This window comes from Miniopterus schreibersii, assembly GCF_964146895.1.
Source record: "Miniopterus schreibersii genome assembly, chromosome: 12".
Taxonomy (NCBI): domain Eukaryota; kingdom Metazoa; phylum Chordata; class Mammalia; order Chiroptera; family Miniopteridae; genus Miniopterus; species Miniopterus schreibersii.
In genome coordinates this window covers 46,443,348-46,470,123 of record NC_138112.1, presented here as the reverse complement: position 1 = coordinate 46,470,123, position 26,776 = coordinate 46,443,348, and the positions used below count along the sequence as shown (strand labels likewise).

The 26,776-nt window shown below is 34.1% G+C and overlaps 1 protein-coding gene across 28 annotated transcripts in view; it reads left to right on the top strand.

Annotated features, from left to right (window-relative positions):
* SOX6 (SRY-box transcription factor 6) overlaps window positions 1-26,776 on the top strand; it is a 512,419-nt gene that overhangs the window by 90,542 nt on the left and 395,101 nt on the right. For 5 of the 28 annotated variants that reach the window (XM_081154505.1, XM_081154506.1, XM_081154536.1 and 2 more), the window contains exons 3-4: window positions 5,089-5,170; window positions 6,521-6,666. The exons of 21 other annotated variants lie outside the window; for them this stretch is intronic. The gene's annotated coding sequence lies outside the window, so the exon portion shown is untranslated. The remainder of the gene's footprint in view (window positions 1-5,088; window positions 5,171-6,520; window positions 6,667-26,776) is intronic. 2 more of the 28 variants (XM_081154518.1, XM_081154509.1) reach the window with 1 other exon arrangement.

Sequence of the window (26,776 nt, the reverse complement as noted above, 5' to 3'; positions counted from 1 at the left end):
ACATATTTACTACTAGTCTGTGGCTTAACTTTCAATTTTAAGTATCTTTTGAAGAGCAAAAGTTTTAAATCTTGATGAAGTCCAATTAATTGCTTTTGTTGTGTATTTCATGCTTTTTGTGTCACATTTAAGAAATCCTTGCAAAACCCAAGGTCACTAAAATTTTCTCTGATGCATTCTTTTAGAAGTTTTATAGTTTAATCTTTTAATTTAGGTCTATGATTAATTTTGAATTAATTTTTTTTGTAGTGGGTGAGATAAGGTTTAAGGTTTATATTTTTGCTTACAGTTAATTCAGTTGTTCCAGTATCATTGGCTGAAAAGATTATCCTTTCTCTATTAAATTGCCTTGGTGCTTTTGTTGAAAATCAATTGACCATATAATAATAGGTTTATTTCTAGAGTCTCTATTCTGTTTCATTGATCTGTTTTCTATTTTTTATGCCACTATCTTGATTACTGTAGCCTCATAGAATGAGTTAGGAAGTATTTCCTCCTCTTCAGATTTCTGGAAGAGTTTATGAACAATAGATATTATTTATTTTCATATGATTGAAATACATCACTAATGAAGTGTTAGTGCTGGGCTTGGAGTTTTCTTTCTGGGAAGGTTTTTAACTAAAAATTCAATTTCTTTAATAGATACAGGGCTATTTAGCTTGTCTATTTCATCTCACTATACAGTTTATTTAAGGGCATTTCATCTAAGTAGTTGAATCTATTGGCATAGAGTTGTTTATAATATCTACTTATTATTGTTTTAATATCGAAGGATAATATAATTTTGAGTGATGTCAATTTTTATTTTTGATGAGAATGTAAACACAACATATCAAAATTTAATACTTTTCTATTTTACTGATTTCAGTTTTTATTTTTGTTTTCCTCAGTGTATTTTGAGTTTGATTTGCTCTTATTTTTCTAATTTCTTAAAGTGAAATCTGAGATTATTGATTTTCAAAGGCCCAGTTTTTCAATATAGGTGTTAGTGCTGTAAATTTACTTCTAAATACTCCTTTGCTACATCCCGTACATTTTGATATGTGATGTTTTCATTTTAATTCAGTTCAAAATAGTTTCTAATTTTACTTTTATTTTTTCATTGATCAGTGGGTTTGTTTATAAGTATTATTTTATTTCTTAATATTTAGGGATTTTTTCAGATATCTTTCTGTTATTGAATTCCTAAATCTTTCGTTGGCTGGCAAGTTATATAAGTGTAAATTAGGTAAAGTTGGTTGATAGTGATGTTTAGGTCTTTTATATCCTTATTAATTTTTTGCCTACTTGTTCTATCATTAACTGAGAAAGAGAGATTTTTAAAACTAATAATTCTTGAAATTTTATTAGTTTTTTCTTTCCTGTATTTTGAAACTAGGTAAATAATAGGTAAATAAATGTTTAAGATCATTATGTCCTCTTAATGAATTGACCCCTTTATCATTATACAAGAGTCATTTTATCCTTAGTAATATTTTTTTGCTCTGTAATCTACTTTGTCTAATAGCCACTGCTACTTTCTTTTTATTAGTGGTCCCATGGTATATATTTTCCAGGTTTTCACTTTTAAAATATTGTTTCTTCATCTTTAAAGTGGATTTTTTTAAAGACTGCATGCAGTTGAGCCTTGTGTTTCATTCCAGTATGACAATCTCTCTTTTAAATTGAGTGTTTAGACCATTTACATTTAATGTGATTACTGATGTAGTTGAATCTGCTTATTGTTTTCTATTTGTATCATCTCTTCATTATTCCCTTTTCCATTTTCTTGCTTTGTTTTTAATTTATTAAGAATTTTTATGATTTTATTTTGTCTTTTATTGGCTTATTACTTCTATTTTTTGTTTTATTACATTTTACTGCTTGATTTACAATTTATAGCAACACTATACAATTTATGATAGTCTTACTTCAAGTAATATTATCTCACTTTATATATGGTATAGCAATCTTACACTAGCATACTTTCATTTCTCTTTCCTAGCCTTTATCCTATTGTTGGTCATACACATTACTTCTACATATGTTATAAACCTAAAAATAATAATTTTTGTTTTGAATAGTCAATAATATTTTAAAGAGATTTAAAAAGAAAGAAAGAGTCTTTTATAGTTCTCCATATATACCATTTTCAGGGTAATTATCATTTTGTGTAGATTCAGATTTCCACCTGGTAACATTACCTTCTGCCTGAAGGAGCTCTTTAACATTTCTTGGAGGATATGTATGCTGATGAGCTGCTAACATTTTCTTCAGCTTTTGTATTTTTGCAAAATCTTTATTTTGCCAGTATAAAATTCTAGATAAATTTTTGTTCAATAATTTAAAGATGTAGATAGACCCATGTTGTTTTGCTTGAATTGTTTTCAAAAATAAGTCTGCTGTAATTCTTATATATGTTCTTCTAGAATATGATGTATCATTTTCCTCTGTCTGCTTTTATGATTTTTCTCCACAGGTTATAAGCAGTTTGATTATTTTATGCCTTAATATAGTTTTCTTAATGTTTCTTGAGCTTGGGGATTTTTGAAGTTCTTGCATCTGTGGGTTTAATTTTTGTCACATCTGGAAAAATTTCAACCATTATTTCTCAGATACTTGTTTACTCTTATTTTTGTGTGGATTCCAATTATACATATGTTATGTAGCTTGAAGTGGTCTTATAGTTCAGTGATTCTGTTCACATTTTTTCATTTCCCCCCCACTGTTTTATTTTAATTGTTTCTGTTGATAAATCTTTAAGTTCACTTGTCTTTGTTTGACATGTCTTATTTGCTTTTAATTCCACTCGATATATTTTTCATCTCAGACTGTATTTTTTAAAAATCTTTAGAAGTTAAATTTGACTCTCTGTGACATATCCAATATCTATACTTAGTCTTTTAATTCCATTAACAAATAGAATATAACTATAATAAATGTTTTAATTCCCATGTCTACTCATTCTGTTATCTGTGTCATTTGTGGATCAGTTTCAGTTGATTGATTTTTCTCCTCATTATGGATTGTATTTTTCTGCTTCTTTGCATGGCTGGTAATTTTTTATTGGATGCCAAAAATTGTGAATTTTACCTTGTTGAGTGCTGAATATTTCTGTATTTCTATAAATACTTTTGTAGGTTCCCCCTCCCCTCCTGGTATGTAATTAAGATACTTGGAAACAATTTTTATTTTATTTTTTCCATTACCATTTATCCCCTCTATGCCCTCTTCCACCCCCCCCCCCAAAACAATCACCACACTGCTGTCCATGTCAATGAGTTCTCTCTCTTTTTTTCTTTTTTGATCAATCTTCCCCCCTCCCCCCCATACACACATTTGGTCCTTTTAATGCTTGCTTTTAAGCTCTGTCAATTGGAACTAGTACAGCCTTTAGTGTAAGGTTAATTTTCTCCACTACTAAGGCAATGCTGTTTTGAGTCTTCACCAATGCCCCTTATGTTTTGAAGTTTTGTATTTTTGGTTATGGGAAAATAAACTATTCCTGGCCTTATGTGAGTTCTGGGATTGTTCTTTCTGATGCTTTTGGATATCTTTCTCTGACCTTGGTTAGTTTCCTTATATACATGAGCTAGCTTATCAGTAATTGCTTAAATTCTTGTGAGGGATTGTTCAGATCTCTGCAAGTCTATGTGCAGATCTCTCTCCTCTGTTACTCTGCCCTATGAACTATAGTCACCTTGGCCTCCCTATACTCCCAACTTTATCTCCTTAATTCACTGAGACCATAAAGCTCTGCCTCTGTACACTGCAGTCAGTAATCTCTTTATGCATTTATTTTTCCTTTCTCAGGAATCACTATTCTTCATTACCTGATGTTCATTGTCTGCTAACTGTTGTTTTCATATATTTTGTTCATTTTTTTAGTTGTTTAAGCCAGAAGGGTAAATTCGGTCCCTGTTTCTCCATCTTGGTCAGAAGCAGAAGTTTCCACATATGTGAAGAAATTATATAATGCATTTTAAGCGTGCATTGTATTGAGTGCTTCACACATAGAAAAATTTCAATAACAGATGGTTACTATTGTTATTTCTCTGCTATGTTCTGTCAATGAAATTTTATTTTATATGCCACCTTCAGTTGGAAGCCTTTCTGGACTATTGCCTCCACAGATAGCTTATTACTCTTTATTCTTTGTATTCACATCACTTTTACATACGTTTATTATGGCACAAATCTGTGCTGCAAATTTTGGTTTACTTTTTGTGTTAGATTGTAAGCTCTTAGACAAATAAGCTCCATCTTGTTTATCTGTTCTTAGTTTCTAGCACATAATAAATACTTAGATATTTGTTGCAAAAATAAATAAATGAATAATCAAGAGTGTCTTACACCTTTTATAAAATATTCGGGGGTAGAATTTTTTATTGGAAAGGAAAGAGGCAGATTGGGAATATGGGAACATTTGAACAGATTGAAAGCAGAAAAAGATACAGTATTTTGGGGATCCAGAGAACAGCATGAGAGCAAAACGTGGTTGGTTGAGATTAGTAATATACAGTAATAATGATAATGATAGTAATAATAACAGTTTCTGTTAAAGTGAGAGAGGATAGGAGAGTATAGAATGGAGAATGGGAGAAACATACTGTAGTGTGTCAATGAAATCATTTTCTGATTACATTGTTGTAATATAGATGGTAATATTGGTAATGTTATGTAAATGTATATTGTGTGAAACCTTGTAACTTGAAGTGTTGTAATAAAGGCTTTTACACAAAGTGCTGAGAGAATACAACATAATTTTTGGAGTAGGTGTACCTTGGAAGGAAGTGGAAGAGATGGATTAACTGAGAAGAACCAGAAAGGAATTCTAGCTAGTAGACAATAACATAAACCCAAAATGGTATTGGCCATAAATAAGCATAATGTGGCAAGAAGAACAAATGGACCTTGGAGTTGGGTTCATAGGCCTTTACGCTCATCTCCGTCATTGGTGTGACTCTGGACAAATTACTTAGCTTGAGCCTCAGTTTCCTCATCTGTAAAATGAGTGTGGTTGTTGGGAAGATTATCTGATGCATAGAGAACATTTATTTTATATCTGGCAGATAGTGGGTCCAATAACTATTAGTTTCTTCTTTTTAGACATTCTATATCTTCTGATGAGGAAAGGAAAATGCTTCAAGAAGGACTTTGTGACCTCTCATCAATTTGTATAAGAGCCCAGGTATAATATATATATATATGTATATATATAATTTATGAGTATAACTAATATTCCCACTTATTTCTTATTTCCGTGGCAAATGAAGATTGTATTGCATTTTTGTGGTCTAATACTAAGGCCTAGGTAACTTTAACACCCAGTTTCTTTACATTTTCTAGTTTAAACTTTTATTTAAAAAGTATTGGGATTATTGGCTAACCTTTACATACAAATTAAACCATTTTACTACCACAATTAAATATTTTTAAGAAATGCTTCTATTGATAGGGGACATAGCTATTGAATGAAAGATTGGACAGATGAGTATCAAAAATCTTAAATTTTCCAAACTTTCAAACCCATCTGTATTTATTAATTTATGATATAATTGACATGTAACATATTAGTTTCAGGTATAGGTTATGCATTTTATGAACAAAATCAGTTTTTTAAGAATAATCACCCAAGGATATGTTTTTAATTGATCTTTAGAGAGAGAGAAAGAGCGAGAGAGAGAGAGAAAGAAACATCAATCGGTTGCCTCCTGTAAGCACCCTGACTAGGGACTGAACCTGCAACCGAGGTATGTGCCCTGACCTGGAATCAAACCTGTAACTTTTTGATGTATGGGATGACGTTCCAACCAACTGAGCCACCCAGGAAGGGCCAACAAAATCAGTTTTGATCTCAATTTCCTATCATGGAAATGATACAATATAAAGTACAGAGTAAAGTTTAGAAACCTTTGACTTTAAAATAATCAGACCTTATAAATCTCCAAACAACTTATAAAAGACCACTGTTAATGTACACTACTCACAAAAATATTTTGTATATATGAAGATTTTAAAAGTGGTTCTAACATAACTAATCTAGAAAATGGAGAAATCTTTTATTTCTTCACTGAAGGAAAAGTTCAAGACTCTTCCAGTTAACTAACTCTGTGTTTGGTTAAGAGAACTAAAGAATTTGCAGTCAAGTAGAATAAAAAGTTATAAGCCATAATAGTTTTGGAGCCAATTTTCAGCACTGTTTTTGGTTCTTGAATACTTTCAGTGATACATAGAATTTATAAATGTGGTACATAATGCTGCTGATCCTGCTAAATGAGGAAACCACCTTTAGTCCTCTGCCTGGTATTTCAAGTGTTGGGTGCTGAGTTGTCAAGGATCTGGCATGGAGTGGCACCTGGCTTCATTTGCTCCCTTTGCTATAGACTGGTTGTTTGCATTTATGAATGTTAGTCTGGCCTTGATGACCGTTTGCTTGGTTAGAGTCACTTCATTTTTAGTTTAAGACATTGCCTCCAGGATGCTTGTAAACATGTTGAGAGGCCGAGTTTTTGATGGATCTCACAAAACTCCTCTATAGGGCATGAACTGAAACCGAGGAGCCGACAATATTAATAATTCAGCAGTTGGCAGTATTGTGGATATTAACGCATTCGTAGTTCACCTTGACAAACCTTGGCCCAATCACATTTGAAAATGAATTTAGTCATCTCATTTTAGTCTCTGGTGAGTATTTTAATACTTTCTTTCAACCATATATGAAATAGAGAAAATATTAATCTCCCTTTAGAAATGCAAGGTTCATAGCCCACATGACTGTGTGTTGTGAAATAAAAGAAAATATGTTAACAATAAATTGCCATCTTGATTTAATGAAAATAATGTTTAGGAATTTTTATATTATATTACGGCTGATTTGGGATATTTTAAATTGCTCATTTATTCAAAATTTCAGGGCAAAGTACCTATTTTGGTGTTTCAGGTAAACATTTAACTCTTAACTTTAAATAACAAGTAGATTTATGTATTTAATGCAGGTAAACTGTATAAAGCATTTATCAAAGAATTAAAACATGCTAATTATAATAAAAAGTACAAATAATAGCTAAGTATACTTAGTATTTAGGGCTTACAGTGATTTTACAAAAATTACTTTCATGGGGACATAAATGTATCTTTTTGTATTAAAAGGCCTCAGGAATGACATGATTTCTATTAAGTTATTAGTTATTCCAGGATAGGCCTCATAATTTGTGGAGCCTAGAAATAACATGGTAATGATTGGAGTGGAAAGATCCAGATCCTTAAAATTTGCTGGCTTGTTGAGCTCTCTGAATAATCTATGCCTTTCTGGCACATTCCAAATGCATTTAAAATTGCAAAAGAATTTTTTTAGTTATCTAACCAAGCTTCTTTCAGACTAATATAACCACTTTGTTGGCAGATTTCCTCTTTTGAAGGATATAAATAAGGAATTAGAATTTTCATATAAGTAAAAAGTATATTATTTGGTCCTTGAAGTATTTGGGTTCATATTTTTACTGAGAAGTCCCTACTATTACATTCAAGTTGAACTATAAGGGGAAAAGCTTATAAATTTGAAATAACTTTTTGTGGTGATAAAATGTGGTTTACATTACTCGGTGAAAAACATTGACTTAATAAAACTGAAATAAACAAATCAAATGGAGACTCTTTTGTTTTGGCTGCTTATAAAAATGATTTTAACTTTTAATGAATTTCAGTACAGTCAGAGACTTATGTCTCAATATTATTTTCATTAACATAAATCTTCAAATGGGCAATTATGTCCACATGATAAATGTATGGGGTTAATGATGGTAATTTGCCACCTGTGTCATGAAGCAGCTCCTTTTGATCCTTATGTAAAAATTTCCATCGTTTTCTTGGTAAGGCTTTAGAGTGTAAAAAAAATCTAAATTGAAAGGGAAAAAATTTAACACTTAAAAATTTCACCCTTGCCAAGGAATGAATCATGCAAAAGGTCTGAAAATAAGTAGAAAAGAATTAGAGGTATATTTTAGATAGCAGATTGGATCCATTCAAAGAATTTGTAAGAGTGTCTTTATTATGCTATGGTACTAATAAATGGCATTGCGCTATCAGCTTAGTAATAAAAAAGGAATAGATTTGAAATCATAAGCTAGTTTAATAACTTTGGCTCAGTTTCTCTCCACTTCTGTATTTCTTGCAAAGGAGAATGCACTACATCTCTGTGAACAACCTGTATTTCTCTTGCTCTGGAAAATCGTCAAGTCCAACTGGGCTTTTGACACAGACTAAGTTATGTGGATTAGGTAAAGCTGATCTTAAAAGAGAAAAATTGGATACTCAGCAAACCCCAGCAGATATTTTGAGATACTCTTGGAGCTGATAAGAGTTGTCATAAATTTAAACATAACCTTTCCCAGCACAGAAACTTCACTAATAAATGGCTTTGAATATTTTATGAATGACTGAGCACCCTGCTTTGCTAATAAGTCCTCTGGAAGCTATGACTTTCTGGGGATGGTTTTGCTTTTGGAGGAGGGAGTGTTGAAGAGAAGGTACTGATGAGCTGTCATATAATTTTACAAGTTGCATAACTGCTTTTAACTACGAAACTATCTGATTAAAATAACAATTGAGTTTGTAATTTTTTCTGAACAGCTGCTGCTACAGGGGGTCATTTCCTTGGAGAGCTTGAAAATAATCGTACTCTTGGTACATGAGTTACGTAGTCTTGTGTTTTACAGCAAAGCACAAAGTTTAAAGCCTATAGAAGAATGTTATTTGAAAGCTGTCAAACCATGTTAAAAAAGACTGCATCGTCAAAAGGCCCTGGCGGCCACGATTCTGCATGTAGCCTTGTCTTATTCATTATAAAATGCATGTTTATAAAGTTCCACAGAGCATCCAATTCCCAACTCACTTATATCAGCAAGACTTAACTTGCTCATTAATCTAAATTCTTTTGCAACTTTAATCTACATGTTTAATTAATCATAAAATGAGGCGGTAAGTAATTTCAGCAATGTGTGGCTTGTTATCAGATGCATTTAATCACTCTTCTGTGAGCTCATTTGGAAACACCTGAAGATGTCGAGTGCAGTTTGAATAAGCATAAATTATTCTTTGTCAGTGTACTTCACTCAACTAATAAGACATTAATTTAAAAGGCACTGTTTGTCATTTTTAGATCTTTACCAATATTTTTAGCTTGGCAATATAACTCTAATTGTATATATGATTCACAACTAGTGCCCGACATAGGAAAGGGTAAGAGTTTAATTTGTTTTTCTTATTTACATGTAATTATGTTATGTAATCTTAGTTTTTAATGAGGATTAACTATCTTGTAAGTATTCGTATGCTTTTGGAATAAGGTACTAATAAATTATGGTTAGAAAAATTATTTGTTGGTACAAAGGGTTGTGATTCCTTATTTCTTGCCTAGGTTAGGTCTGAAAGGATGTGAGGTTTGGGACAGGGCATTGATTTGAGAATAGAAGTATTGCACGGGAATGATATAATACAGATACTAACCTTTAAAAAATCCAAGTAATAGAACTATATTTAGCAATCTCACGTTATAACGTATATACTACATATATAGACCGGGTACCCTAAAATAATGACAGTCCCATCCCCTTCCCAGTCTCTTAACATTATTGCACAGTTGATGATAGCAATTTTTAAAAAGGCAAAAAACCAAGAACAGCAATAACAAAAACCCACTCATAGCTTCAGAGCAAGAAAAAATTCATGAGACCTGAATGAGTTATATATCTTGATGTCAGGAGTATAGGAATAAAAATTGCATTTTATAGAATGTCATCACCTGTCCTGTTTATGCCATGAGAGCAGTGACACATGGTAAGAATAATTATCTCAGTGGAAACAAATTTATTTACCTGCCGTGGAGCATCCCTGTTCATCTTACAAACTCATCTCACTCATACGCTTTCTATGAATTGTCAGCAGTGAGCCAGAGGGTATGATTCCTGAAAAGGGAATATTGGTTTGAGCTGAAATATAGCCATATTCTCCATTTTTATTTGATGTGCACATCTCCTGGGCTCCTTCTCTTTCTTCAGGGATCCTTTACACTGAGCTAACAGCTATTTATATGTCCATTTTTTACCTTATGACTCATGACTATGTAAAATTTTTTCTTCCTATTTTCCTTTCTAAGGGAAAACAAAATCCCAGGAAATATCATTTGTACTGTTGAAGTCGTATGGACCATAGCTGCACATCACAGTGAAATGCCACTTACCCTTATTTCACTTAAAGAACTATAACTTGTTTTTTTAGATTTCCTGATGAAAACCTCAAACACTGGGTCCTTCTTTAGAATCATTCTTGAAAAACAACATTTTATTTGAACTTTCTTGATAAGAATACTTTTCTCATTCCTATAGAATCTTAGTGGATAGACACAAACAGTCTAATATGAAGGCTTGCTGTCAGTTTTTCTTGGTATGGAACCTTTCAAACTTCTCTAACTCTCCTACCCCTGGAAAAACCTGAGATAATTTTCCAAACATTTATTTTCTAACTTCTTGTTTTGGGTGCAAAGAACATGTGTGAGAGACATGCCCTGTTGGCCTATTAGGTCAGCATGCTAGTAAAGAAAGGGATTACTGATGCCAGAGAAGGGTGGGTGAAGGATGCGTGAGGAGCACGTGCAGTGTGGTATTTACCAACACATGTGCTCTTGGGGCGATTTGGAAAGCCTGATTGGACAGCAGAGTCTTCAGCTGCTGTGGGACTTCAGGCTCAGCAGATGATTGAGAATGTCACAGTGCAGTGCAGTTGGTTACAGGCAACACTTCTGACCTTATACTACAAGTCTCAATATCTTATATTAAAAATGGGAGAATAATGATATATTCAGTTATGCTTTATGCTTCACCTCAGGAGAAGGCCTGATGTCTCCCACTCCTCTACCCCCAATTTCTTAAGCAAGTGAAATTCTATTCTAATTTTTACTGAAAAGATCTTGTGTTATTTCCTACAAAAAACTTCATAATTCATGCCCATCCTTCTTTCCTTTGACTCCAGGTTTTGTCTGTCAACATTGTTTGCCTTTCTATAGCAAGCTAGTTTTTCTTTATCATTAGAAATTGGCTTTTATTAGGTCATTTAGATATCATATCTGAACAACACATTTGGTGGCTTTATGAGAAGTTGTGATGCTAGATGTTCAAAGCTCTGCCTAGGTAACATTTTTATGGATCCACATAGCCTTGCTCATATATGAAAACAGGGCATTGGGTTATACAGATGGTTGTTACTTCTCTGGAATTTTCATGAGAATGGATTAACTTGTAGTTTTGTTAACTTCTTAGTGCTCTCTGCTTTAGAAACTTTGTGTATTTTTTAAGACAGCATCTAAATCACTTATATTCAGGAAAATATAACAGTGTATGTAGTTTTAGAAACTGTCTGTATATTTCCATTACTCATAATCCATAGTATTGGCATGGTTATCACTCTTGTTGTAATATTAACAATGTATTTGAGCCATAATAATACTTTGTTTATGCATACTTCCAAGTACTATATTTGAAAATCCCAGACTTCATATATAGTAAATGAGGAAGTAATTTGTAACTTGCACATTGAATTCTTACTTTTCTTTTTTATTTTTGCTTCCCTTTTGTAAAGCATATGACCTACTTAAAATGGCTGATAGTCAGTTACCTAGTTTTTTAGTATTTCTTTATATCACAAAAAACTTTCTGAAGTATACACAGGGATGTATTTGTAGGCAGTTTTCAACTTACTAATAGATAAAATTCTGAAAGTTTGTTGTTTGGAATAGATATTTATATAGAAACCATGTTATAGATGGTGATTTGGTTCCTTGGGCAACCTAGTGAAACTCATTTACTTCATAATATGGCCGAATTATACTATTGAGAGTACTATAGTAGCTAATCAACTACTGTCCATTAAATGGTTTTGATTTGAAATCTCATTTTGAAATCTAACTTTAATAACATTATTTTGATGAATTTCTGGTAGTGGGATTTGATTTTTTCTACCCCCACTCTACCAGTGCACAGCAGTGGAAATGAAATACCCCTTGGAATGGAATTTGGGAGGTGAGGAGGACTTACTAATGTCTCTAGCTATGGAAAGTAACTGGGTATTCTGCCTGAAGTAGGAGGGAATGGATGACCATGGTATGAAGTTGTATATCTGTTTACAAATGAAGGACATCCTATTGGAGATTTAAATATTTTTAGAGTAAAGAAGGAGCATTTTCTAATTTTACACTGATGAGCCAAAGGGTGGAGAAGGTCAATACTTCTCCTCATTCACTATGTCTCACAGTATATTCCAACTATTTTCTTTTTTTAAAAAAGTTATTTGAAAGGGCTTTATTTTTAATCAAATAAATTCATTTTTATTGAATTTATTGGGTGACATTGGTTAATAAAATTATATAGATTTCAGGTGTACAATTCTATAATACATCATCTGTGTATTGTATTATGTGTTCACCACCCCAAGTCAAGTCTCCTTCTATCACTATTTATTCCCCCTTAACCTTCTTGTACCCCCTCACCCCCTTACTCTCCCACCCTACCCACCATAATTTTGACTAGCACTGGTGAGTAGTTCAGTTTCTAATGCCAGAACAGTTTTGGAATGTATTATTTATTAGGATCATATAAGATGAGGTGATATATGCATATAGGAAGCAGCTTAAATTAACTAAAAATTAAATATTCCCAAATACATGACAATTCACCCAAATGATGACCAGTAAGTAGTCCTGCTATTAAACAACATTATGTCCTTTAAGAGAGAAAGTCATATGAAAGTGCAAATAGGTAATGGAAAGTTTATTTGGTCACATGTAAAACATTATCTTGAACCTCAGAAATTGAATTATAATAATCCTTTTTACTTAAAATTTGGCAAAATTTTATATCTATTTTTTATTGTCAAGGGGAAAGTATGAAAAAGGAGAGTAATGGAGATAAAATGAGAGAAGTGGTATTTAAAAGGCTCTAAAGATTTAAGTTGTCAGAGAAAACAGTTTGATGAATTATGGGTGAAATAGAAAGAATTTAGTTTCCCAAAGTGTAGGGGGAAAGTGCTTGGCAATACAAACTATGTATTTTTCTTAACCCAAGGAGTTCAAAAAACCAAGAAAAGAAGCATTTGGCAAAGTGGAAACTCAGCTGACTTCATGCCTACCAAGTGAAAAATCTGATTCTTTATCATTTAAGCACATAGTTGGGTAACTCACAGAGCTACCCAGTGTATAGGTTGCAATGGCAAGAAGCCAATGGTGAAATCAAACTCATAAGCACTCTATAGAAAACCCCTCAAATTACTGCTGTGCTGTTGCCAGCTGTACTGCCAGGGAACAAGAGCTGTACATATTTCTGTGGAATGACTGGGCTGCTTAACACAGCTTGATTGGCTCTGTTCCTGCCCCTGTTCTCTTTGGCTGACAGCTGACCACCATACTGGTTTGGTTTAAAATAAGACCAGAGTGAACGCAACTACATATATGCACCTTCCTTTTGTACAGTGCTCTTTTCACACTATCCCAAACCCCATCCACATCTTATATATCTTGCAAAAGGAGATATAAATATAACTGAGTTTCTTTAAGTAAAGCATGCTGGGTGACATGCTTTGCTGTCCTTTTATTCCACAAATCCATCGGATTTTTAGAAGAGTCATTTCCTTGGTCTTTTATTGGTAAGTGCTTGAATTTATTGAATGTGGAAAGAATGACATCTTAAATTCTTCTAATTGTATTACTTTTTCTTCATTTAAAAAAAAAAAATCTTTATTGTTGAAAGTATTACAGATGTCCCCCTTTTTCCCCCCATTGACCCTGTCCACCCCACACCCTCTAGGCCTTCACCACACTATTGTCTGTGTTCATGAGCTATACATATATGCATATAAGTTCTTGCGTTAATCTCTCCCAATCACCCCCCCCCCCCCAACACTTCCACCTTACCTCTGAGATTCTTCAGTCTGTTCCATTCTTCTACGTCTCTGGATCTATTTTGTTCATCAGTTTATTTTGTTCATTATATTCCACATATGAGTGAGATTATGTGATGTTTGTCTTTCTCTGACTGGCTTATTTCACATAGCATAATACTCTCCGGGTCCCTCCATGGTGTCCCAAGGAGTAAGAGTTCCTTCTTTTTTTTACAGCTGCGTAGTATTCCATCGTGTAAATGTCCCACAGCTTTTTTATCCACTCATCTACTGATGGGTACTTGGGCTGTTTCCAGATCTTAGCTATTGTAAATTGTGCTGCTATAAACATAGGAGCTCATATATTCTTTCTGATTGGTGTTTTGGGTTTCTTAGGATATATTCCTAGAAGTGAGATCACTGGGTCATATTTAATTTTTTTGAGGAAACTCCATACTGTTTTCCATAGTGGCTGCACCAGTCTGTTCCCACCAACAGTGTACTAGGGTTCCCTTTCCTCCATACCCTCACCAGCACTTGCTATTTATTGATTTACTGATGACAGCCATTCTGACAGGTGGGAGGTGATACCTCATTGTTGTTTTAATTTGCATCTCTCTGATGAATAGTGACTTTGAGCATTTTTTTATGTCTCTTGGCCATCTGTATGTCCACTTTGGAAAAGTGTCTAGTTATGTCCTTTGCCCATTTTAAGTTGGATTGTTTGTCTTCCTTTTGTTAAGTTGTATGGGTTCCTTATATATTTTGGTTATTAACCCTTTATCCGATGTGTCATTGGCAAATATGTTCTTCCATACAGTGGGCTCCCTTTTCATTTTGTTGATGGTTTCTTTTGCTGTGCAGAAGCTTTTTATTTTGATGCAGTCCCATTTGTTTACTTTCTCCTTAGTTTCCCTTGCCCTAGGAGATGTATTGGCAAACATATTGCTATGAGACACGTCTGAGATTTTGCTGCCTATGGTTTTTTGTTTTTTTTTTAGGATTTTTATGGTTTCACGGCTTACATTTAAGTCTTTTATCCATTTTGAGTTTATTCTTGTGTATGGTGTAAGTTAGTGGTCTAGTTTCATTTTTTTGCATGTGCCTGTCCACTTTTTCTTCATTTTAAATAGTTGCTTGCTTCATGTTCCTAGAACTAGAATGGTTATTCAGAAGCCATCTAGTTTTTCTTTCTTGCCCTTGGATAAACTGATAGCTACTTTTGCCTTATAGTCTTTCAAATAAGAAGACAATACAAGATACCCCAGTGGCACTAGATGGCTTCAGTCGCTACATTCCATGAATTAGAGAAAACTTTACATGAGGAAACTGGTTGGCTCTTTCCCTGTTACTTGAGAGCCATAGTTTCACATGTTCTAGTTCCCAGTAAGTTAGGAGGATTTCAAACATTTTTTATTATGATGCAGACTAAGAAGTAAATTTCTATTCTGATCTAGTATGCAATTTTATATAACTGAAATAAAAAGCTTTCATGAACAATACTTATCCTTAATATGTGTGACATATTCTATTTTCCCTTTTTATCCCTCTTCCTTCCTTCTTTTCCTCTGTTCCTCCCTTCCTTTCTCTCCTTTTCTTTTTAATAAAAAAATGCTGATTGGTACTCATAAAATTGTTATTGTCCACTCAATAGTTTGAAAAATATTGCTTCAAAGTAGGCAAGTTGTGTTTTTTTTTTTAAGTCTTGATATTCATGTTCTTTGGTCTCCCATTGTTTTTAAAGAACCGAGCCTCGACCATAGGGCTCTAATTCCATTGCCTGTTTTGGTAAAATCATTAGGAACTAACTTTTGTACTCTACTAGTGGCATATAATCTATTAATAACATCATGTATTAAATGCTTAATTGTGCCAGATGTTGTGTTAAATGCTTTATATATATTTGTCATGAAAATTTTTTCATATAATCCCTATAATTACCCTGTGAGGTAGAAACTGTTATTATACCCATTTTTATAGTTGATGAAATGAGGCTCAGAGTCGTATATCAACTTTCCCAAGAGTAACAGTAAATGGTAGAGGCCGAATTCAAATCCAAGATGATTTGACTCAATGACCATGCTCTTTCTCTCAACTCTAATAATTTCTTAATTTTGGCATTAAAAAAATAAGTGCCAAGAAAAACAGACTTGGAATTGCCACATATTTTTAATAATGTAAATGGAAACGTCTTGATAAAATAATTATTACTCTGTAAAGAAATATAGAAAAGACAGGAAGAAAGAAAGAATAGAAGAAAGAAAATAATAAACCTCTCTCTCCAGAGCTGTGACTAGAAAAACCTGCTGCTCTATTTAAATTTTGTAAATGAAATCTTGTAAAAGTCTTCTTTTAAGGAAAAAGCCAGGTATTCATGGAATTACATCTTATGCTACAGGACAGGATATTTTAGCAAGTCAGAGGAACTCAAACATGAATGAGGAGTGGAATTTTCCCTTAGTTTTTTCCATAATAACTATGTTTGTTGAGGAGAAAGACGGAGGAAAAAATGACCACCGTGCTTGGTTTTGAAGAAAAACCTGTTTATATGTGTAGTACATTGGATAAATTGTTTGGGATCATTTTGGCTATGCAGAAATGTGACCACTGAAATTCTTAAGCAAGGTGTGAGGCTATCAGCTCCATGAAACTAAGTCAAATAAGAATGAGTATTTGTGAAAGTAATTCACTTACCTCATTTTTCCACTGTCTCTCTGTAAAAAAGGAAATATTTTAGAAAGAAAATAATGGGTACAGTTAGTTGGCTTTTAAGACCTCTTTTTTCCTATCCTCAACCCCTGCCACATTCCTAGGTTCTCCCTCCCCTCTCCCCTCCCCTCCCCTCCCCTCCCCTCCCCTCCCCTCCCCTCCCCTCCCCTCCCCTCCCCTCCCCTCCCCTCCCCTCCCCTCCCCTCCCCTCCCCTCCCCTCCCCTCCCCTCCCCTCCCCTCCCCTCTCCCCTCCCCTTCTCTTCTTTCCTGTAACTTTCCTCTCCCCCCCTTCTTCCTCCCCCTACTCTCCCTTCTACCTTCTCATCTCCTCTGCCCTTTCTTTTATTTTGCAGTCTTACATGCAATCCTTATATTCTTCATGATAACCTTTATCCTTTTATTAGAAAGATGATTCTTGAATTTTTAAGTAAGGTACAAATGGATCTTGTTTCAGCTTATTAAAATTATAACCTAGAAAAATAACAGATTTCTGCCTTCTTGTATCTCTTTCTCCCATAAACCAAACACACACTTTCAGAAGAAATGTTAAAAAGTTGCCATCTACTTTGTACGTTCTTGGAAGTGAGATGTGTCTATAGTCATTGTGTGAACATTTAGGAGAAAACCAAGGATTCCACAGTGAAAATTAGTATTGACTCAGATACTTCTGCCACACTAACTATAAATGTACTTTTGTAAGCACACTTTTATACAAGGAGTTGGACTTGTTTGATATGTAATTGCTATGTGATGCTACCCCAGAGGGGAATTTGAAAGCAGGCAGGTGTGCTAGATCTAAGCCTCATTGAACTCAAGGTCAGGATTCCAAAACCAGCCTCCTCAAGCGTACTCAGAAAAGGTAGAAAAAGATGAACTTGTAGTCCAAGATACTACTACAAAAACATGCTTTGAAGTTCAGATGAAGGTAAGGATTACTTTCAGTGATGGTAAAATGTAATAATATGATCAGTAATAGGTACACGATTGAGATATGTTGATGAAACTCCCAAATAGTGCTGTAGGTAAACAGATTTGATTTATAAAAAAGGGATAAAAACACCCACAGACACATAGGTGCAACCATATTGGGCAAATACACAAATATACAAATTATGGGGCAATTTTGAGTGTTTTGTTAGAATGAAATGCAGAACAAGAAATACAACATATGCATATTCTGAATAAGGTGGGGATAAAGGAGAGCGGCATTCACTATTAGTTGGAAAAGATCAGCAGGCTATATGGTTCAGTTTCCCTGATCATCGAGTCTAAAGGAACAGAGCTAATGTTACCCTCGGTAATCATGCTAATGTGAATCTTTAGGTAGAATCAAAGCTTATGCGTTTTTAGATATGGATTCTATTTTTCGTTCAGGATTCTTCTGGATCTTAGGATCATGTAATGTTATCAAGATATCACGTCTCTAAAGTACCATTGGTTCAGTTCTAGTAGCTCTTAAGGTAACCAAAATAAATGAATTTTTATGATGGAGCAAATGCAGCAAATATTATGAATTTGATTTTTATGTGGAAGTTAATTTTGTTTTCTATACTTTAGGCTTTAACTTTGGTGAACTTTCTTGGTCACAAGGAGGAATTGGTTGAGAGAAAGTGGACATATTACCAGCAATTTATGATCTGCTTACGCAAATATCATCCACACTCTTTATTACTTTTAATTTCACTGTTTGTCAATTCAGCTATTTCTAACAAAGAAAGATACTTCACTTTTCACTGGCTTCAACCTATTATTAAATAGTTCCATTATATATTTGAGGAGTGCATGCTTATGTGTACACAATGTCAGAACAACTCCATAATAACAACCCGCTTTAGGACATAATCTCTGGGTTGTATGTGTTTCAGGGTAAGAGGGATGGAAAAGAACTAACATTTATTGAGTACCTGCATATGTTATCTCATTTAATTCTTGCAAGAACTCTGAAGTGGCATTTACATTTGGATAAATAAACTATTAGGAATAGGAAACACCCCTATTGAAGATCAAAATTGCCACAGATTCTTATTTAAAGGACAACACTTTGAGAAAATGCCACCCAGCCAGCATGGCTCAGTGGTTGAGCATCAACCTGTGACGCAGGAGGTTGAGGTTCGATTCCCAATCAGGGCACATGCCCGGGTTGCAGACTCGATACCCAGCAGGGGGCTTGCAGGAGGCAGCCGATCAGTGACTCTTATCATTGATGTTTCTATCTCTCCTTCTCCCTTCCTCTCTCTGAAATCAATAAAAACATTTAAAAAATGCCAATTTATCCTTGCCATTATAATGGGCTGAAATGAGAAATAAATGAGTTATAGAGATATGTGAGAAAATGTGAATGATAAGACATGAACCATTACCATTTGCCTCACCTCCACAGTGAATTTTTGGACATAATGCATCTAAAAGAGGAAACATCACTGTAATCATTGTGACTTTATAAAATGCTATCTCAGAAAAGACAAAAATTCACTCTTTTGCTCAAGTGAGGAAACACTTGTTCTAATAGACTTTCATGTATATTGACTAGATAAGGGAGCCTTGGTAGAACCACTGGCATAAACAATAAACTATTTTTAACATGTTCATTTAATTTGACTCCTGGAAAAGGGATCTTTGACGATTAAAAAAATATGTCCTGAAATGATATTTTCAGTTTTTATTTCTGTCCCACTTTTATTTCTGTCCCAGTTTTATTTATTGCTGTTCCACTTTAAGTTTAATTAGATAATAATTACCAATTTTTAAACAAAATACTAAAAGAGTAGGTGAGGTACATGTTTTAAAAAACACAGAGAAGCTATATTTTTCCTTACTTTAAAGATTTGTGGAGATTTTGTCAAACACCTAGCACTGTGGTTGATTTATAATAGGTCCTCAATAAATATTGAAATGAAATGTGGAAATAAACATGTGAATGTTCATTTATTCCTTTTTTATTTTTAAATTATTATTGAATTTATTGGGATGACATTGGTTAATAAAATTATACAGGTTTCAGGTGCTTGTATTGTGTGTTCACCACCCCAAGTCAAGTCTCTTTCCATCACCACTTATCCCCCCTTTAGCTTCTTCTGCCGTCCCCCACCCCCTTTCCTATTTATTCCTTTTTAAATCAACAGACATTTACAGAGGGTATAATATGTTCCAGATAGACACATTTGAGATTTAAATGTGAATAGCATACTAAAGCCCCCCTTTAACCAGCTTAAAAACCTAGACAAGAGACAGGTAAAGAGAGAAATTATAACACGTTAGTCTTAGAATTATGGTATGAAAGAAGTAAGAAAAATAGACATTTGAAATTTGCTTGGGGAGAGTTGGGAGAAGGCTTCATTGAATAGGTTAACATTTGAGCTGCTTCTTAAAGGAGAAATGGGGATGTGGGGATAAGATATTCTAAGCTGAGGGTACAGCATTTGTAAAAGTACCTGGATGTTGAAAGGGCCTGCTATGTTTTGAGAATTGTAGAAATTCAATATCATTGCCATGTGTGGAGCAGAGTGGAAGGAAAAAGAGATTAGACTGGAAAAAACATTTGAGAGTTTGAGGTGGTGCAATTGTTTTCTGATATGAACCTGGAAAATGTTTAATTTCAGCTAATTAATTTTAGCAAGATGGAGATTTTTCTAGGATATAAAACATTTTATTAGAATCTCCATGATATACCTTTTAGTGCCTTTACTTTAGAGTATGAGATACTAAGCTGTTAAAGTGATGAAGTTACAGAGGGTGTGATGTGATATGAAAGGAGTTTGGGATAATGCATTAAAAAAGTATTAGTCACTTTTCCTTGAAATTGTCCTTTTAGAGTTGCTTTTTGAACTTACCTATACCTTGTCAGCTAATTAACTTGCTAGACAACTTGTAGGTCAGTCAAATGGATTTACTTCTAAATTCTAAGACGTGAAGGCACTGAGTGCTAGCATAAATACAGTTTATTTATGGTAATAGTTTTTATTTCTGTTTTTAAGAGAAAAAGAAGGTTATGCAAAAATACGTAAGTGCATATCATCTCACTAGCTTCATGAAATGCTAGCTGGGTATATCTTTGTTTTCTTCATTCTGTGAGCTGCTTCATATATATACACTTGTTCTCTGTGTACTACTATATATGCTTTTAGACTTTATTCTAGATGCAGGTTTCATTTTTACATATGGAGAAGCTCAGACTTTACAATGTTATTTATTTGTTTGTTTGTTTATTTATTTTATTCTAGAGAAACACCTCAGAGGTTTCAGACTTGACTTTAGAGGAATTATAGTTCCTTTAACTTTAAATTGCTTTGACAGGTCACTACCAGATTATAGAGAGCATGATGTGCTTTCCAAGTTGAAAAGTTTTCCAAGTAATAGCAGCAGTGAAAATTGTCAGAGAAACAACTAATTAATCTCTGCTCCTTTACAGCTGTTTAATGCAATGCATAACTAAAAGTCCTGTTAAATTAATTAATGATTTCAATTATGAACTTTTCTCCAAAATGTTATGATTCATATAAGGCCGATAATGCAGTGACCTGAGAGTGTGAAATTTGTGTTATGAAGAGAGTCGCCAGTTAATTGATTCACAAATTATTTAAAGTTTGTTGCACCCAAGGGAGTGCTCAGTTTCACGACAGTCATTTCTTAAAGTGTACAAACTCCTTTTTCACCTTAAGAATGTCTTCAGTTATTTAGCACAATGAAGCACCAGCATGTTTCTGGGGCTGTGAGTAATCTGAACATTTATGATTTAGAATTCGTAGGTGAATATGTGGAGATTAAATCTGTGATGGAAGGAAAGTTTAGCAAATTATCAGTGATTCTTTTGTGGCAATTTCTTCATTGTGTTTACTTTAGTAATTTTAAATACTTTTCTAAATATCACCCCTTATGTTTTTGCATTTGTTATACATCGAGCATATTTCATATTGAAGTAATATAATTAGGCATTCTTAAGAAATTTTGAGTGAATAAATAACACAATAGAAATTGTTTTGATAATTGGTGTTTGAGACATTTGGATTGCTGGTAGGTCTAAAATGCCAGCCTAGAGCTGGCCAGAGAAGGAGCTGACTTCTCAATGTAAGAGTGTTAATTTCTATAGGACACCTTTAGTCTTTTTTATAGTATATAGGAAAAAATTAAGAAAGTCATATATACTTGCTTCCAGTCTGGTTATTTTACCCATAACTTAAATAACAAATAAAAATGTACACAAGGAGAAGGGAGGGAATCAATAGTATCATTAATATTTTATAATACATTTATTAAAGTTTCATTAATGTTTCTATGCTGGGCTTGGGCTGATTTCAGAGTGGATGATATGACCATAAGTGAAAACCGTTTTTTGACTGCCCACAGCTAGCTGAGGTGGGAAGGGAAAGAGGTGATACAGGCGAGGGTCTTTAGCAGGAGGAGAAGGAAGCAGGGAGGTCTCTGGCCATTGAGTGGTGGCTGCATTGTCAATAGGCTGTGTAATCTTGTCTGCTCCATACACATATTTGGACTTAATGAATAGCTAAAAAGTCTAGTGCTTTTAGGGTGGTTGAACAATATCCTTATCAGTTTCACTCCAATTTGATAGGCAGTGTAAGAAGGATAATATAAAAACATATTTTGTCTGCTAGCTCTGAATTGGTAAGTGTGTTTAGAGGATGGAGCAGGAAGCTTGTATTTTGAACAAACACTATGTTTGCAAATTTTACTTCTGGTGACTCTTATGTTTAACTTTTCTCATTTTTTTTTTTGACCCAAGAAAATTGCCCAGAGAGAAGACAAATAGAGGAACAGTATTATTAAAAATAAGTTTATCTTTGTTAAACTTGCTTCAGGGCAAAAAGAAATTGACTTGAAAGGGAAGTAAATTTATACTAATTTTTGTATTGTAGGAAGTGTACTATTTCAGACACTGACTGACTGCTTCTGTTTTCTAAAATTAAGGAGCCTATAATCTCAGCACCATTAACAAGTGCTGTCATTCACATACACAGTGTCTGGCTGATTTAAATAAAATGAAATGAAGATAGTTGTTTCTGGTCCCTTGGCTTCACTCATTGCCATAAACATATGCTCTGCGTCCCGCTTCTTTCCATCTTATTTATGACTTTAATTTGTTGTGTGGGCTGCGCTAGAAATTAAATTTAATATAATTCTCCAAGGGACCCTGTCATATAATAACATGGTAATTTCTGTGTATCCTTTTGAAAAATGAGGAAATTAATTCTTCCTGACATGTTCTAATTATTCCAGTGTGAACGGCAAATCCGTTTTTCCTAGCCCCTGAAGTGTTATAGGCAAATGGCTGGTGTTCAAAGCTGAGGTGCTAATGCTGACCAGCAGTGCGTTTAATTTGAAACATGAGCAGACACCTTTCAACACACCTTTGTAATATTGGAGTACTTTACAGAAATTAATTCACTACTTATTTGGCAGCTTAGCCTTGGGGTTATGTTTTTTTATTCACCAATACTATAGTCATGTTGGCATAACATTTCCTGTTTCCTTCAGTGCCTGGTGTCTATGTATGGAACTGAAAGTGTGCAATGGATAGTTCAAGTGCATGAATGAAAGAGAATCCACACACTTCAGAAATATCAGTCGTATGCCAAATTGTGTTTACACTTTATAGAGAGGTGTAGTCAAGTCTTGAATGTTAACTTAATTATAGTCTATGGGTAACAGCTTTAACTGAAATTACAGAGTGTAGAAATTATCGGGACAATCTTGCTGTGAAAAGACTACTATCCACTCTGCTGCCCTGCTGTAAATTTTAGTTGTGGAAATTGAGTTTATTACATGGGGAATGATGCCATGAAAGTCAGTTTGTGAATAAAATTTGTGAATAGAAATCTCAAGCTCTGAACTCTGCATGGAAGGAAGTAGTTATACCTTGGGAAATAAAGGATTTAAACCATTTTTTGGGTGCTGTTGGCCATGTGAAGCAGGTGACTTATTCATTCGGATCATTAGGACGTATTTATAGAATATTTATGTAGTATTTTTTAGTGGAATAACAAAAAGAAGTTCCTGACACTTGGTCCTTTATCTATAATCTTAATTGTAAAACCAGCTATGGTATACATTTCTCTAATCCGGTCAGTCACTTGTGTCAGCCCTGATACAGTTCCTTTGTTTCTGTGAGCAGTTGATAAATGCCATTACATATTGGCCATTTATTGTTATAATTAACAAGAAAAATGAATGTATGGGATCCTACTTAGAAGGAAGAAATACAATTAAACTTAAAAGAAGTAGAATTGTGTTTGGAGTAGCGATAATCAAGGCTCTGTTTATCTATTTTTGTATCTCTCTATTACATTACCTTTAAATTTTAACTTAAATGGGAGAAATGAGAATGGTAGTAAATAATTATTCTGATAAATAGGATTAATATTTTCTGCTGACTATTCAGCTGCTAGATAAAATGTTATTCTTTTCATCAATCTAGTGGGGGCTACTGTCAGATTTAGATTATGGATAGGAGGGAACATACTTGAGACTTCCCTTATACTAAACTGATGGAAAAAGTGGGCTTCTTTTGGCTTGAAACTGGGGAGAAAAGACTTGGTTATCCTGCCCTGGCCGGTGTAGTTCAGTGGTTAGAGTGTCGTCCTGTCCACCAAAGGGTCTCCGGTTCGTTTCCTGGTCAGGGCACATACCCAGGTTTTGGGTTTGATTCCTGGTAGGGGTGTGTACGGGAGGCAGCCAATCAATGTTTCTCACATCGATTTTCTCTCTCTCTCTCCCCCTCTTTCTCTCTCTAGAATCAGTAAAAAAACATATTCTTGGGCGAGGATTAAAAAAATAAAGAAGAAAAAAAGACCATAGAAAATAAAAAACGACTTGGTTGTCCCATCCTAGACAATAGACTGTATATGTTGCTCAGAATTACTCCAGTCTCTGCTTTGGTCATCCCATGGTGCTCTCCCTGTGTCTGTGTGTCTTTACATGCCTGTCTTCTGATGAGGACACCAGCCATATTAGATTAGGAGCATACTCTATTTCAGTATGATCTCATCTTAATTTAATTTTATCTGCAACTATGTTTAAAGAAAGTTACAAGGGTTCCAAGATATTGATCCCTCCATTCTTTAGGGTGTCAAATAAAGTTTGGGTTGGTTGTAGCCCTGGGCCAAGCACTTCTTGCCATTAGCATCCTTGAGAGTTTCCTCCAACATGCCATACAAATATTAACATTTAATCTGTGTGCCATGGAATGTAAAAGATGGGGAGCACTTATGGGTTTACAGAGGTATATAAATTGTCCTCACCCTCTAGGAGATTATAATCTGGCTGGAAGGTATTGTCAATATATGAATGATTTAGAATGGAAGCCAGTGTATGATAAATGCCAAATAAGAGACCGGAGATGACTTTAAGGGATAGGTTGAATTGATATTGGCTATGAAGTCTGGGTAAGCCTTTTTTTTTTTTTTAATATGTTTTTATTGATTTCAGAGAGAGGAAGGGAGAGGGGGAGAGAGAGAAAGAAACATCAGTGATGAGAGTCATTGATTGGTTGCACACCCCCTACTGGGGATCAAGCCTGCAACCCGGGCATGTGCTCTGACCAGGAATTGAACCGTGACCTCCTGGTTTATGGGTGGACGCTCAACCACTGAGCCATGCTGGCTGGGCTGGGTAAGCTTTCATAAGGGATGAAGAAACATTATAGGCAGGAAGTAAGGCATGACTCAAGTTACGGGCTTGCAAAAATATGAGGTATTTTCAAGAGTGTGAAGTAGGGCATTGTTATTAAGAGGTTTTATATAGGAAAGTTATGGAAGATTTAGAAAAGTGGGTTGGGGTCAGCTATTGAAAATGATTTAAAGGACTGGGATCATGTCTTAAATATTTTAGGTCATCTATAAGTCTGAGGATGTAGCTTGCATATATTAAGTGTGCAGTAAAATAATTTTGACCAATTGGCTGACTGAAACCTTAAAACTAAGAAATGGTAAAACAAAAAAAAGAAGAGAAAAAGAATAGCATATTCTAATTTAGGTCTAATATGACTAGTGGCTATTTCTAATGATCCAGAGGTTGCTTATTAACTCCTGATTTCTTAGTTATTTTAGGTATTTTATGTTTCTCTTTCTTAATGTTTACCTTTGGCTTGTTTAGTTTAGTAATAACAGAAGCTGCTGGCTAATCAGTAGATCTTGAGCTAGTTTGACAACTGAGTAATATTACTGAGGTGGGAGAGAAGGACAATGACAGTTGTTTAAAAGCCTGTTTTGGGGGGAAAGGGGAGGTGGGAGGGAACTCACTGAGAACTAAAATGCTAACCAAAATGTTAATTATCTCACCTTTTCTACGCCAAATTTCTTCATCTTTAAAATGAAGTGTTGAAAAAGATTTCCTATTTGGGCCCTTCTAGATCAAAAATTCTATAATTCTATAGCTAATAGACTGTATTATTACATCATATTCTTAAAGGGAAGCCTGCATACAGATTTCATGCTTTGGCTGTTACCCTATGAGCTGGTGTTTTATGTGTATATCTTTATATGAAGACAATTTAAAGATCATTTGGAATTTGCAAAATATATAAAATCAAGCAATTAAAAATAAGTATGTTGTAAGGTTAACTTTTCAGTTCTTAAAACCATAACCTTCTTTTGAAGAAATTAAATTTGAATACATCTAAAATCATGTGATTTTAACAGAAATTAATATACATGTGCAAATTTTTTGTACTCTGCATAATTATTGGTATTCATGTCTTTATTTTTAATCAATAGTTATTTCTTTTCTATTGCACTAGAACATTGAAGAAGTAATTCTTGCAGTTTCATCAGCTGTGCAGATAAGTTCTCAATAACAACTAAGCTTCAAAGTGGTGAATACTGTTATTTATCTTACATATTGGACAATGAAGCTGTATAATAATTACATAGTTATGGCAGCTGGGTCCAAATGCAAGTTAGATTGTTATTGTCTAATATCTAATATAACGTCTAATATAAACCCGAGCACTAAAAAGCACCCAGGAAAGAGGTAAATATAGCTTTAAATAGTCACGACTACCACTTTTTCTGCCCCTGAGTTTATAAATTAAACTATAGTATTTTTCTCTCAAGTGAGTATTTGTAATGTTTAATTTATGTAGACTAGAGAGAAAGACAAATATTTGATCTAGTTTTCTATTCGCTCACTCACAAAACATGTTTTGAGCAC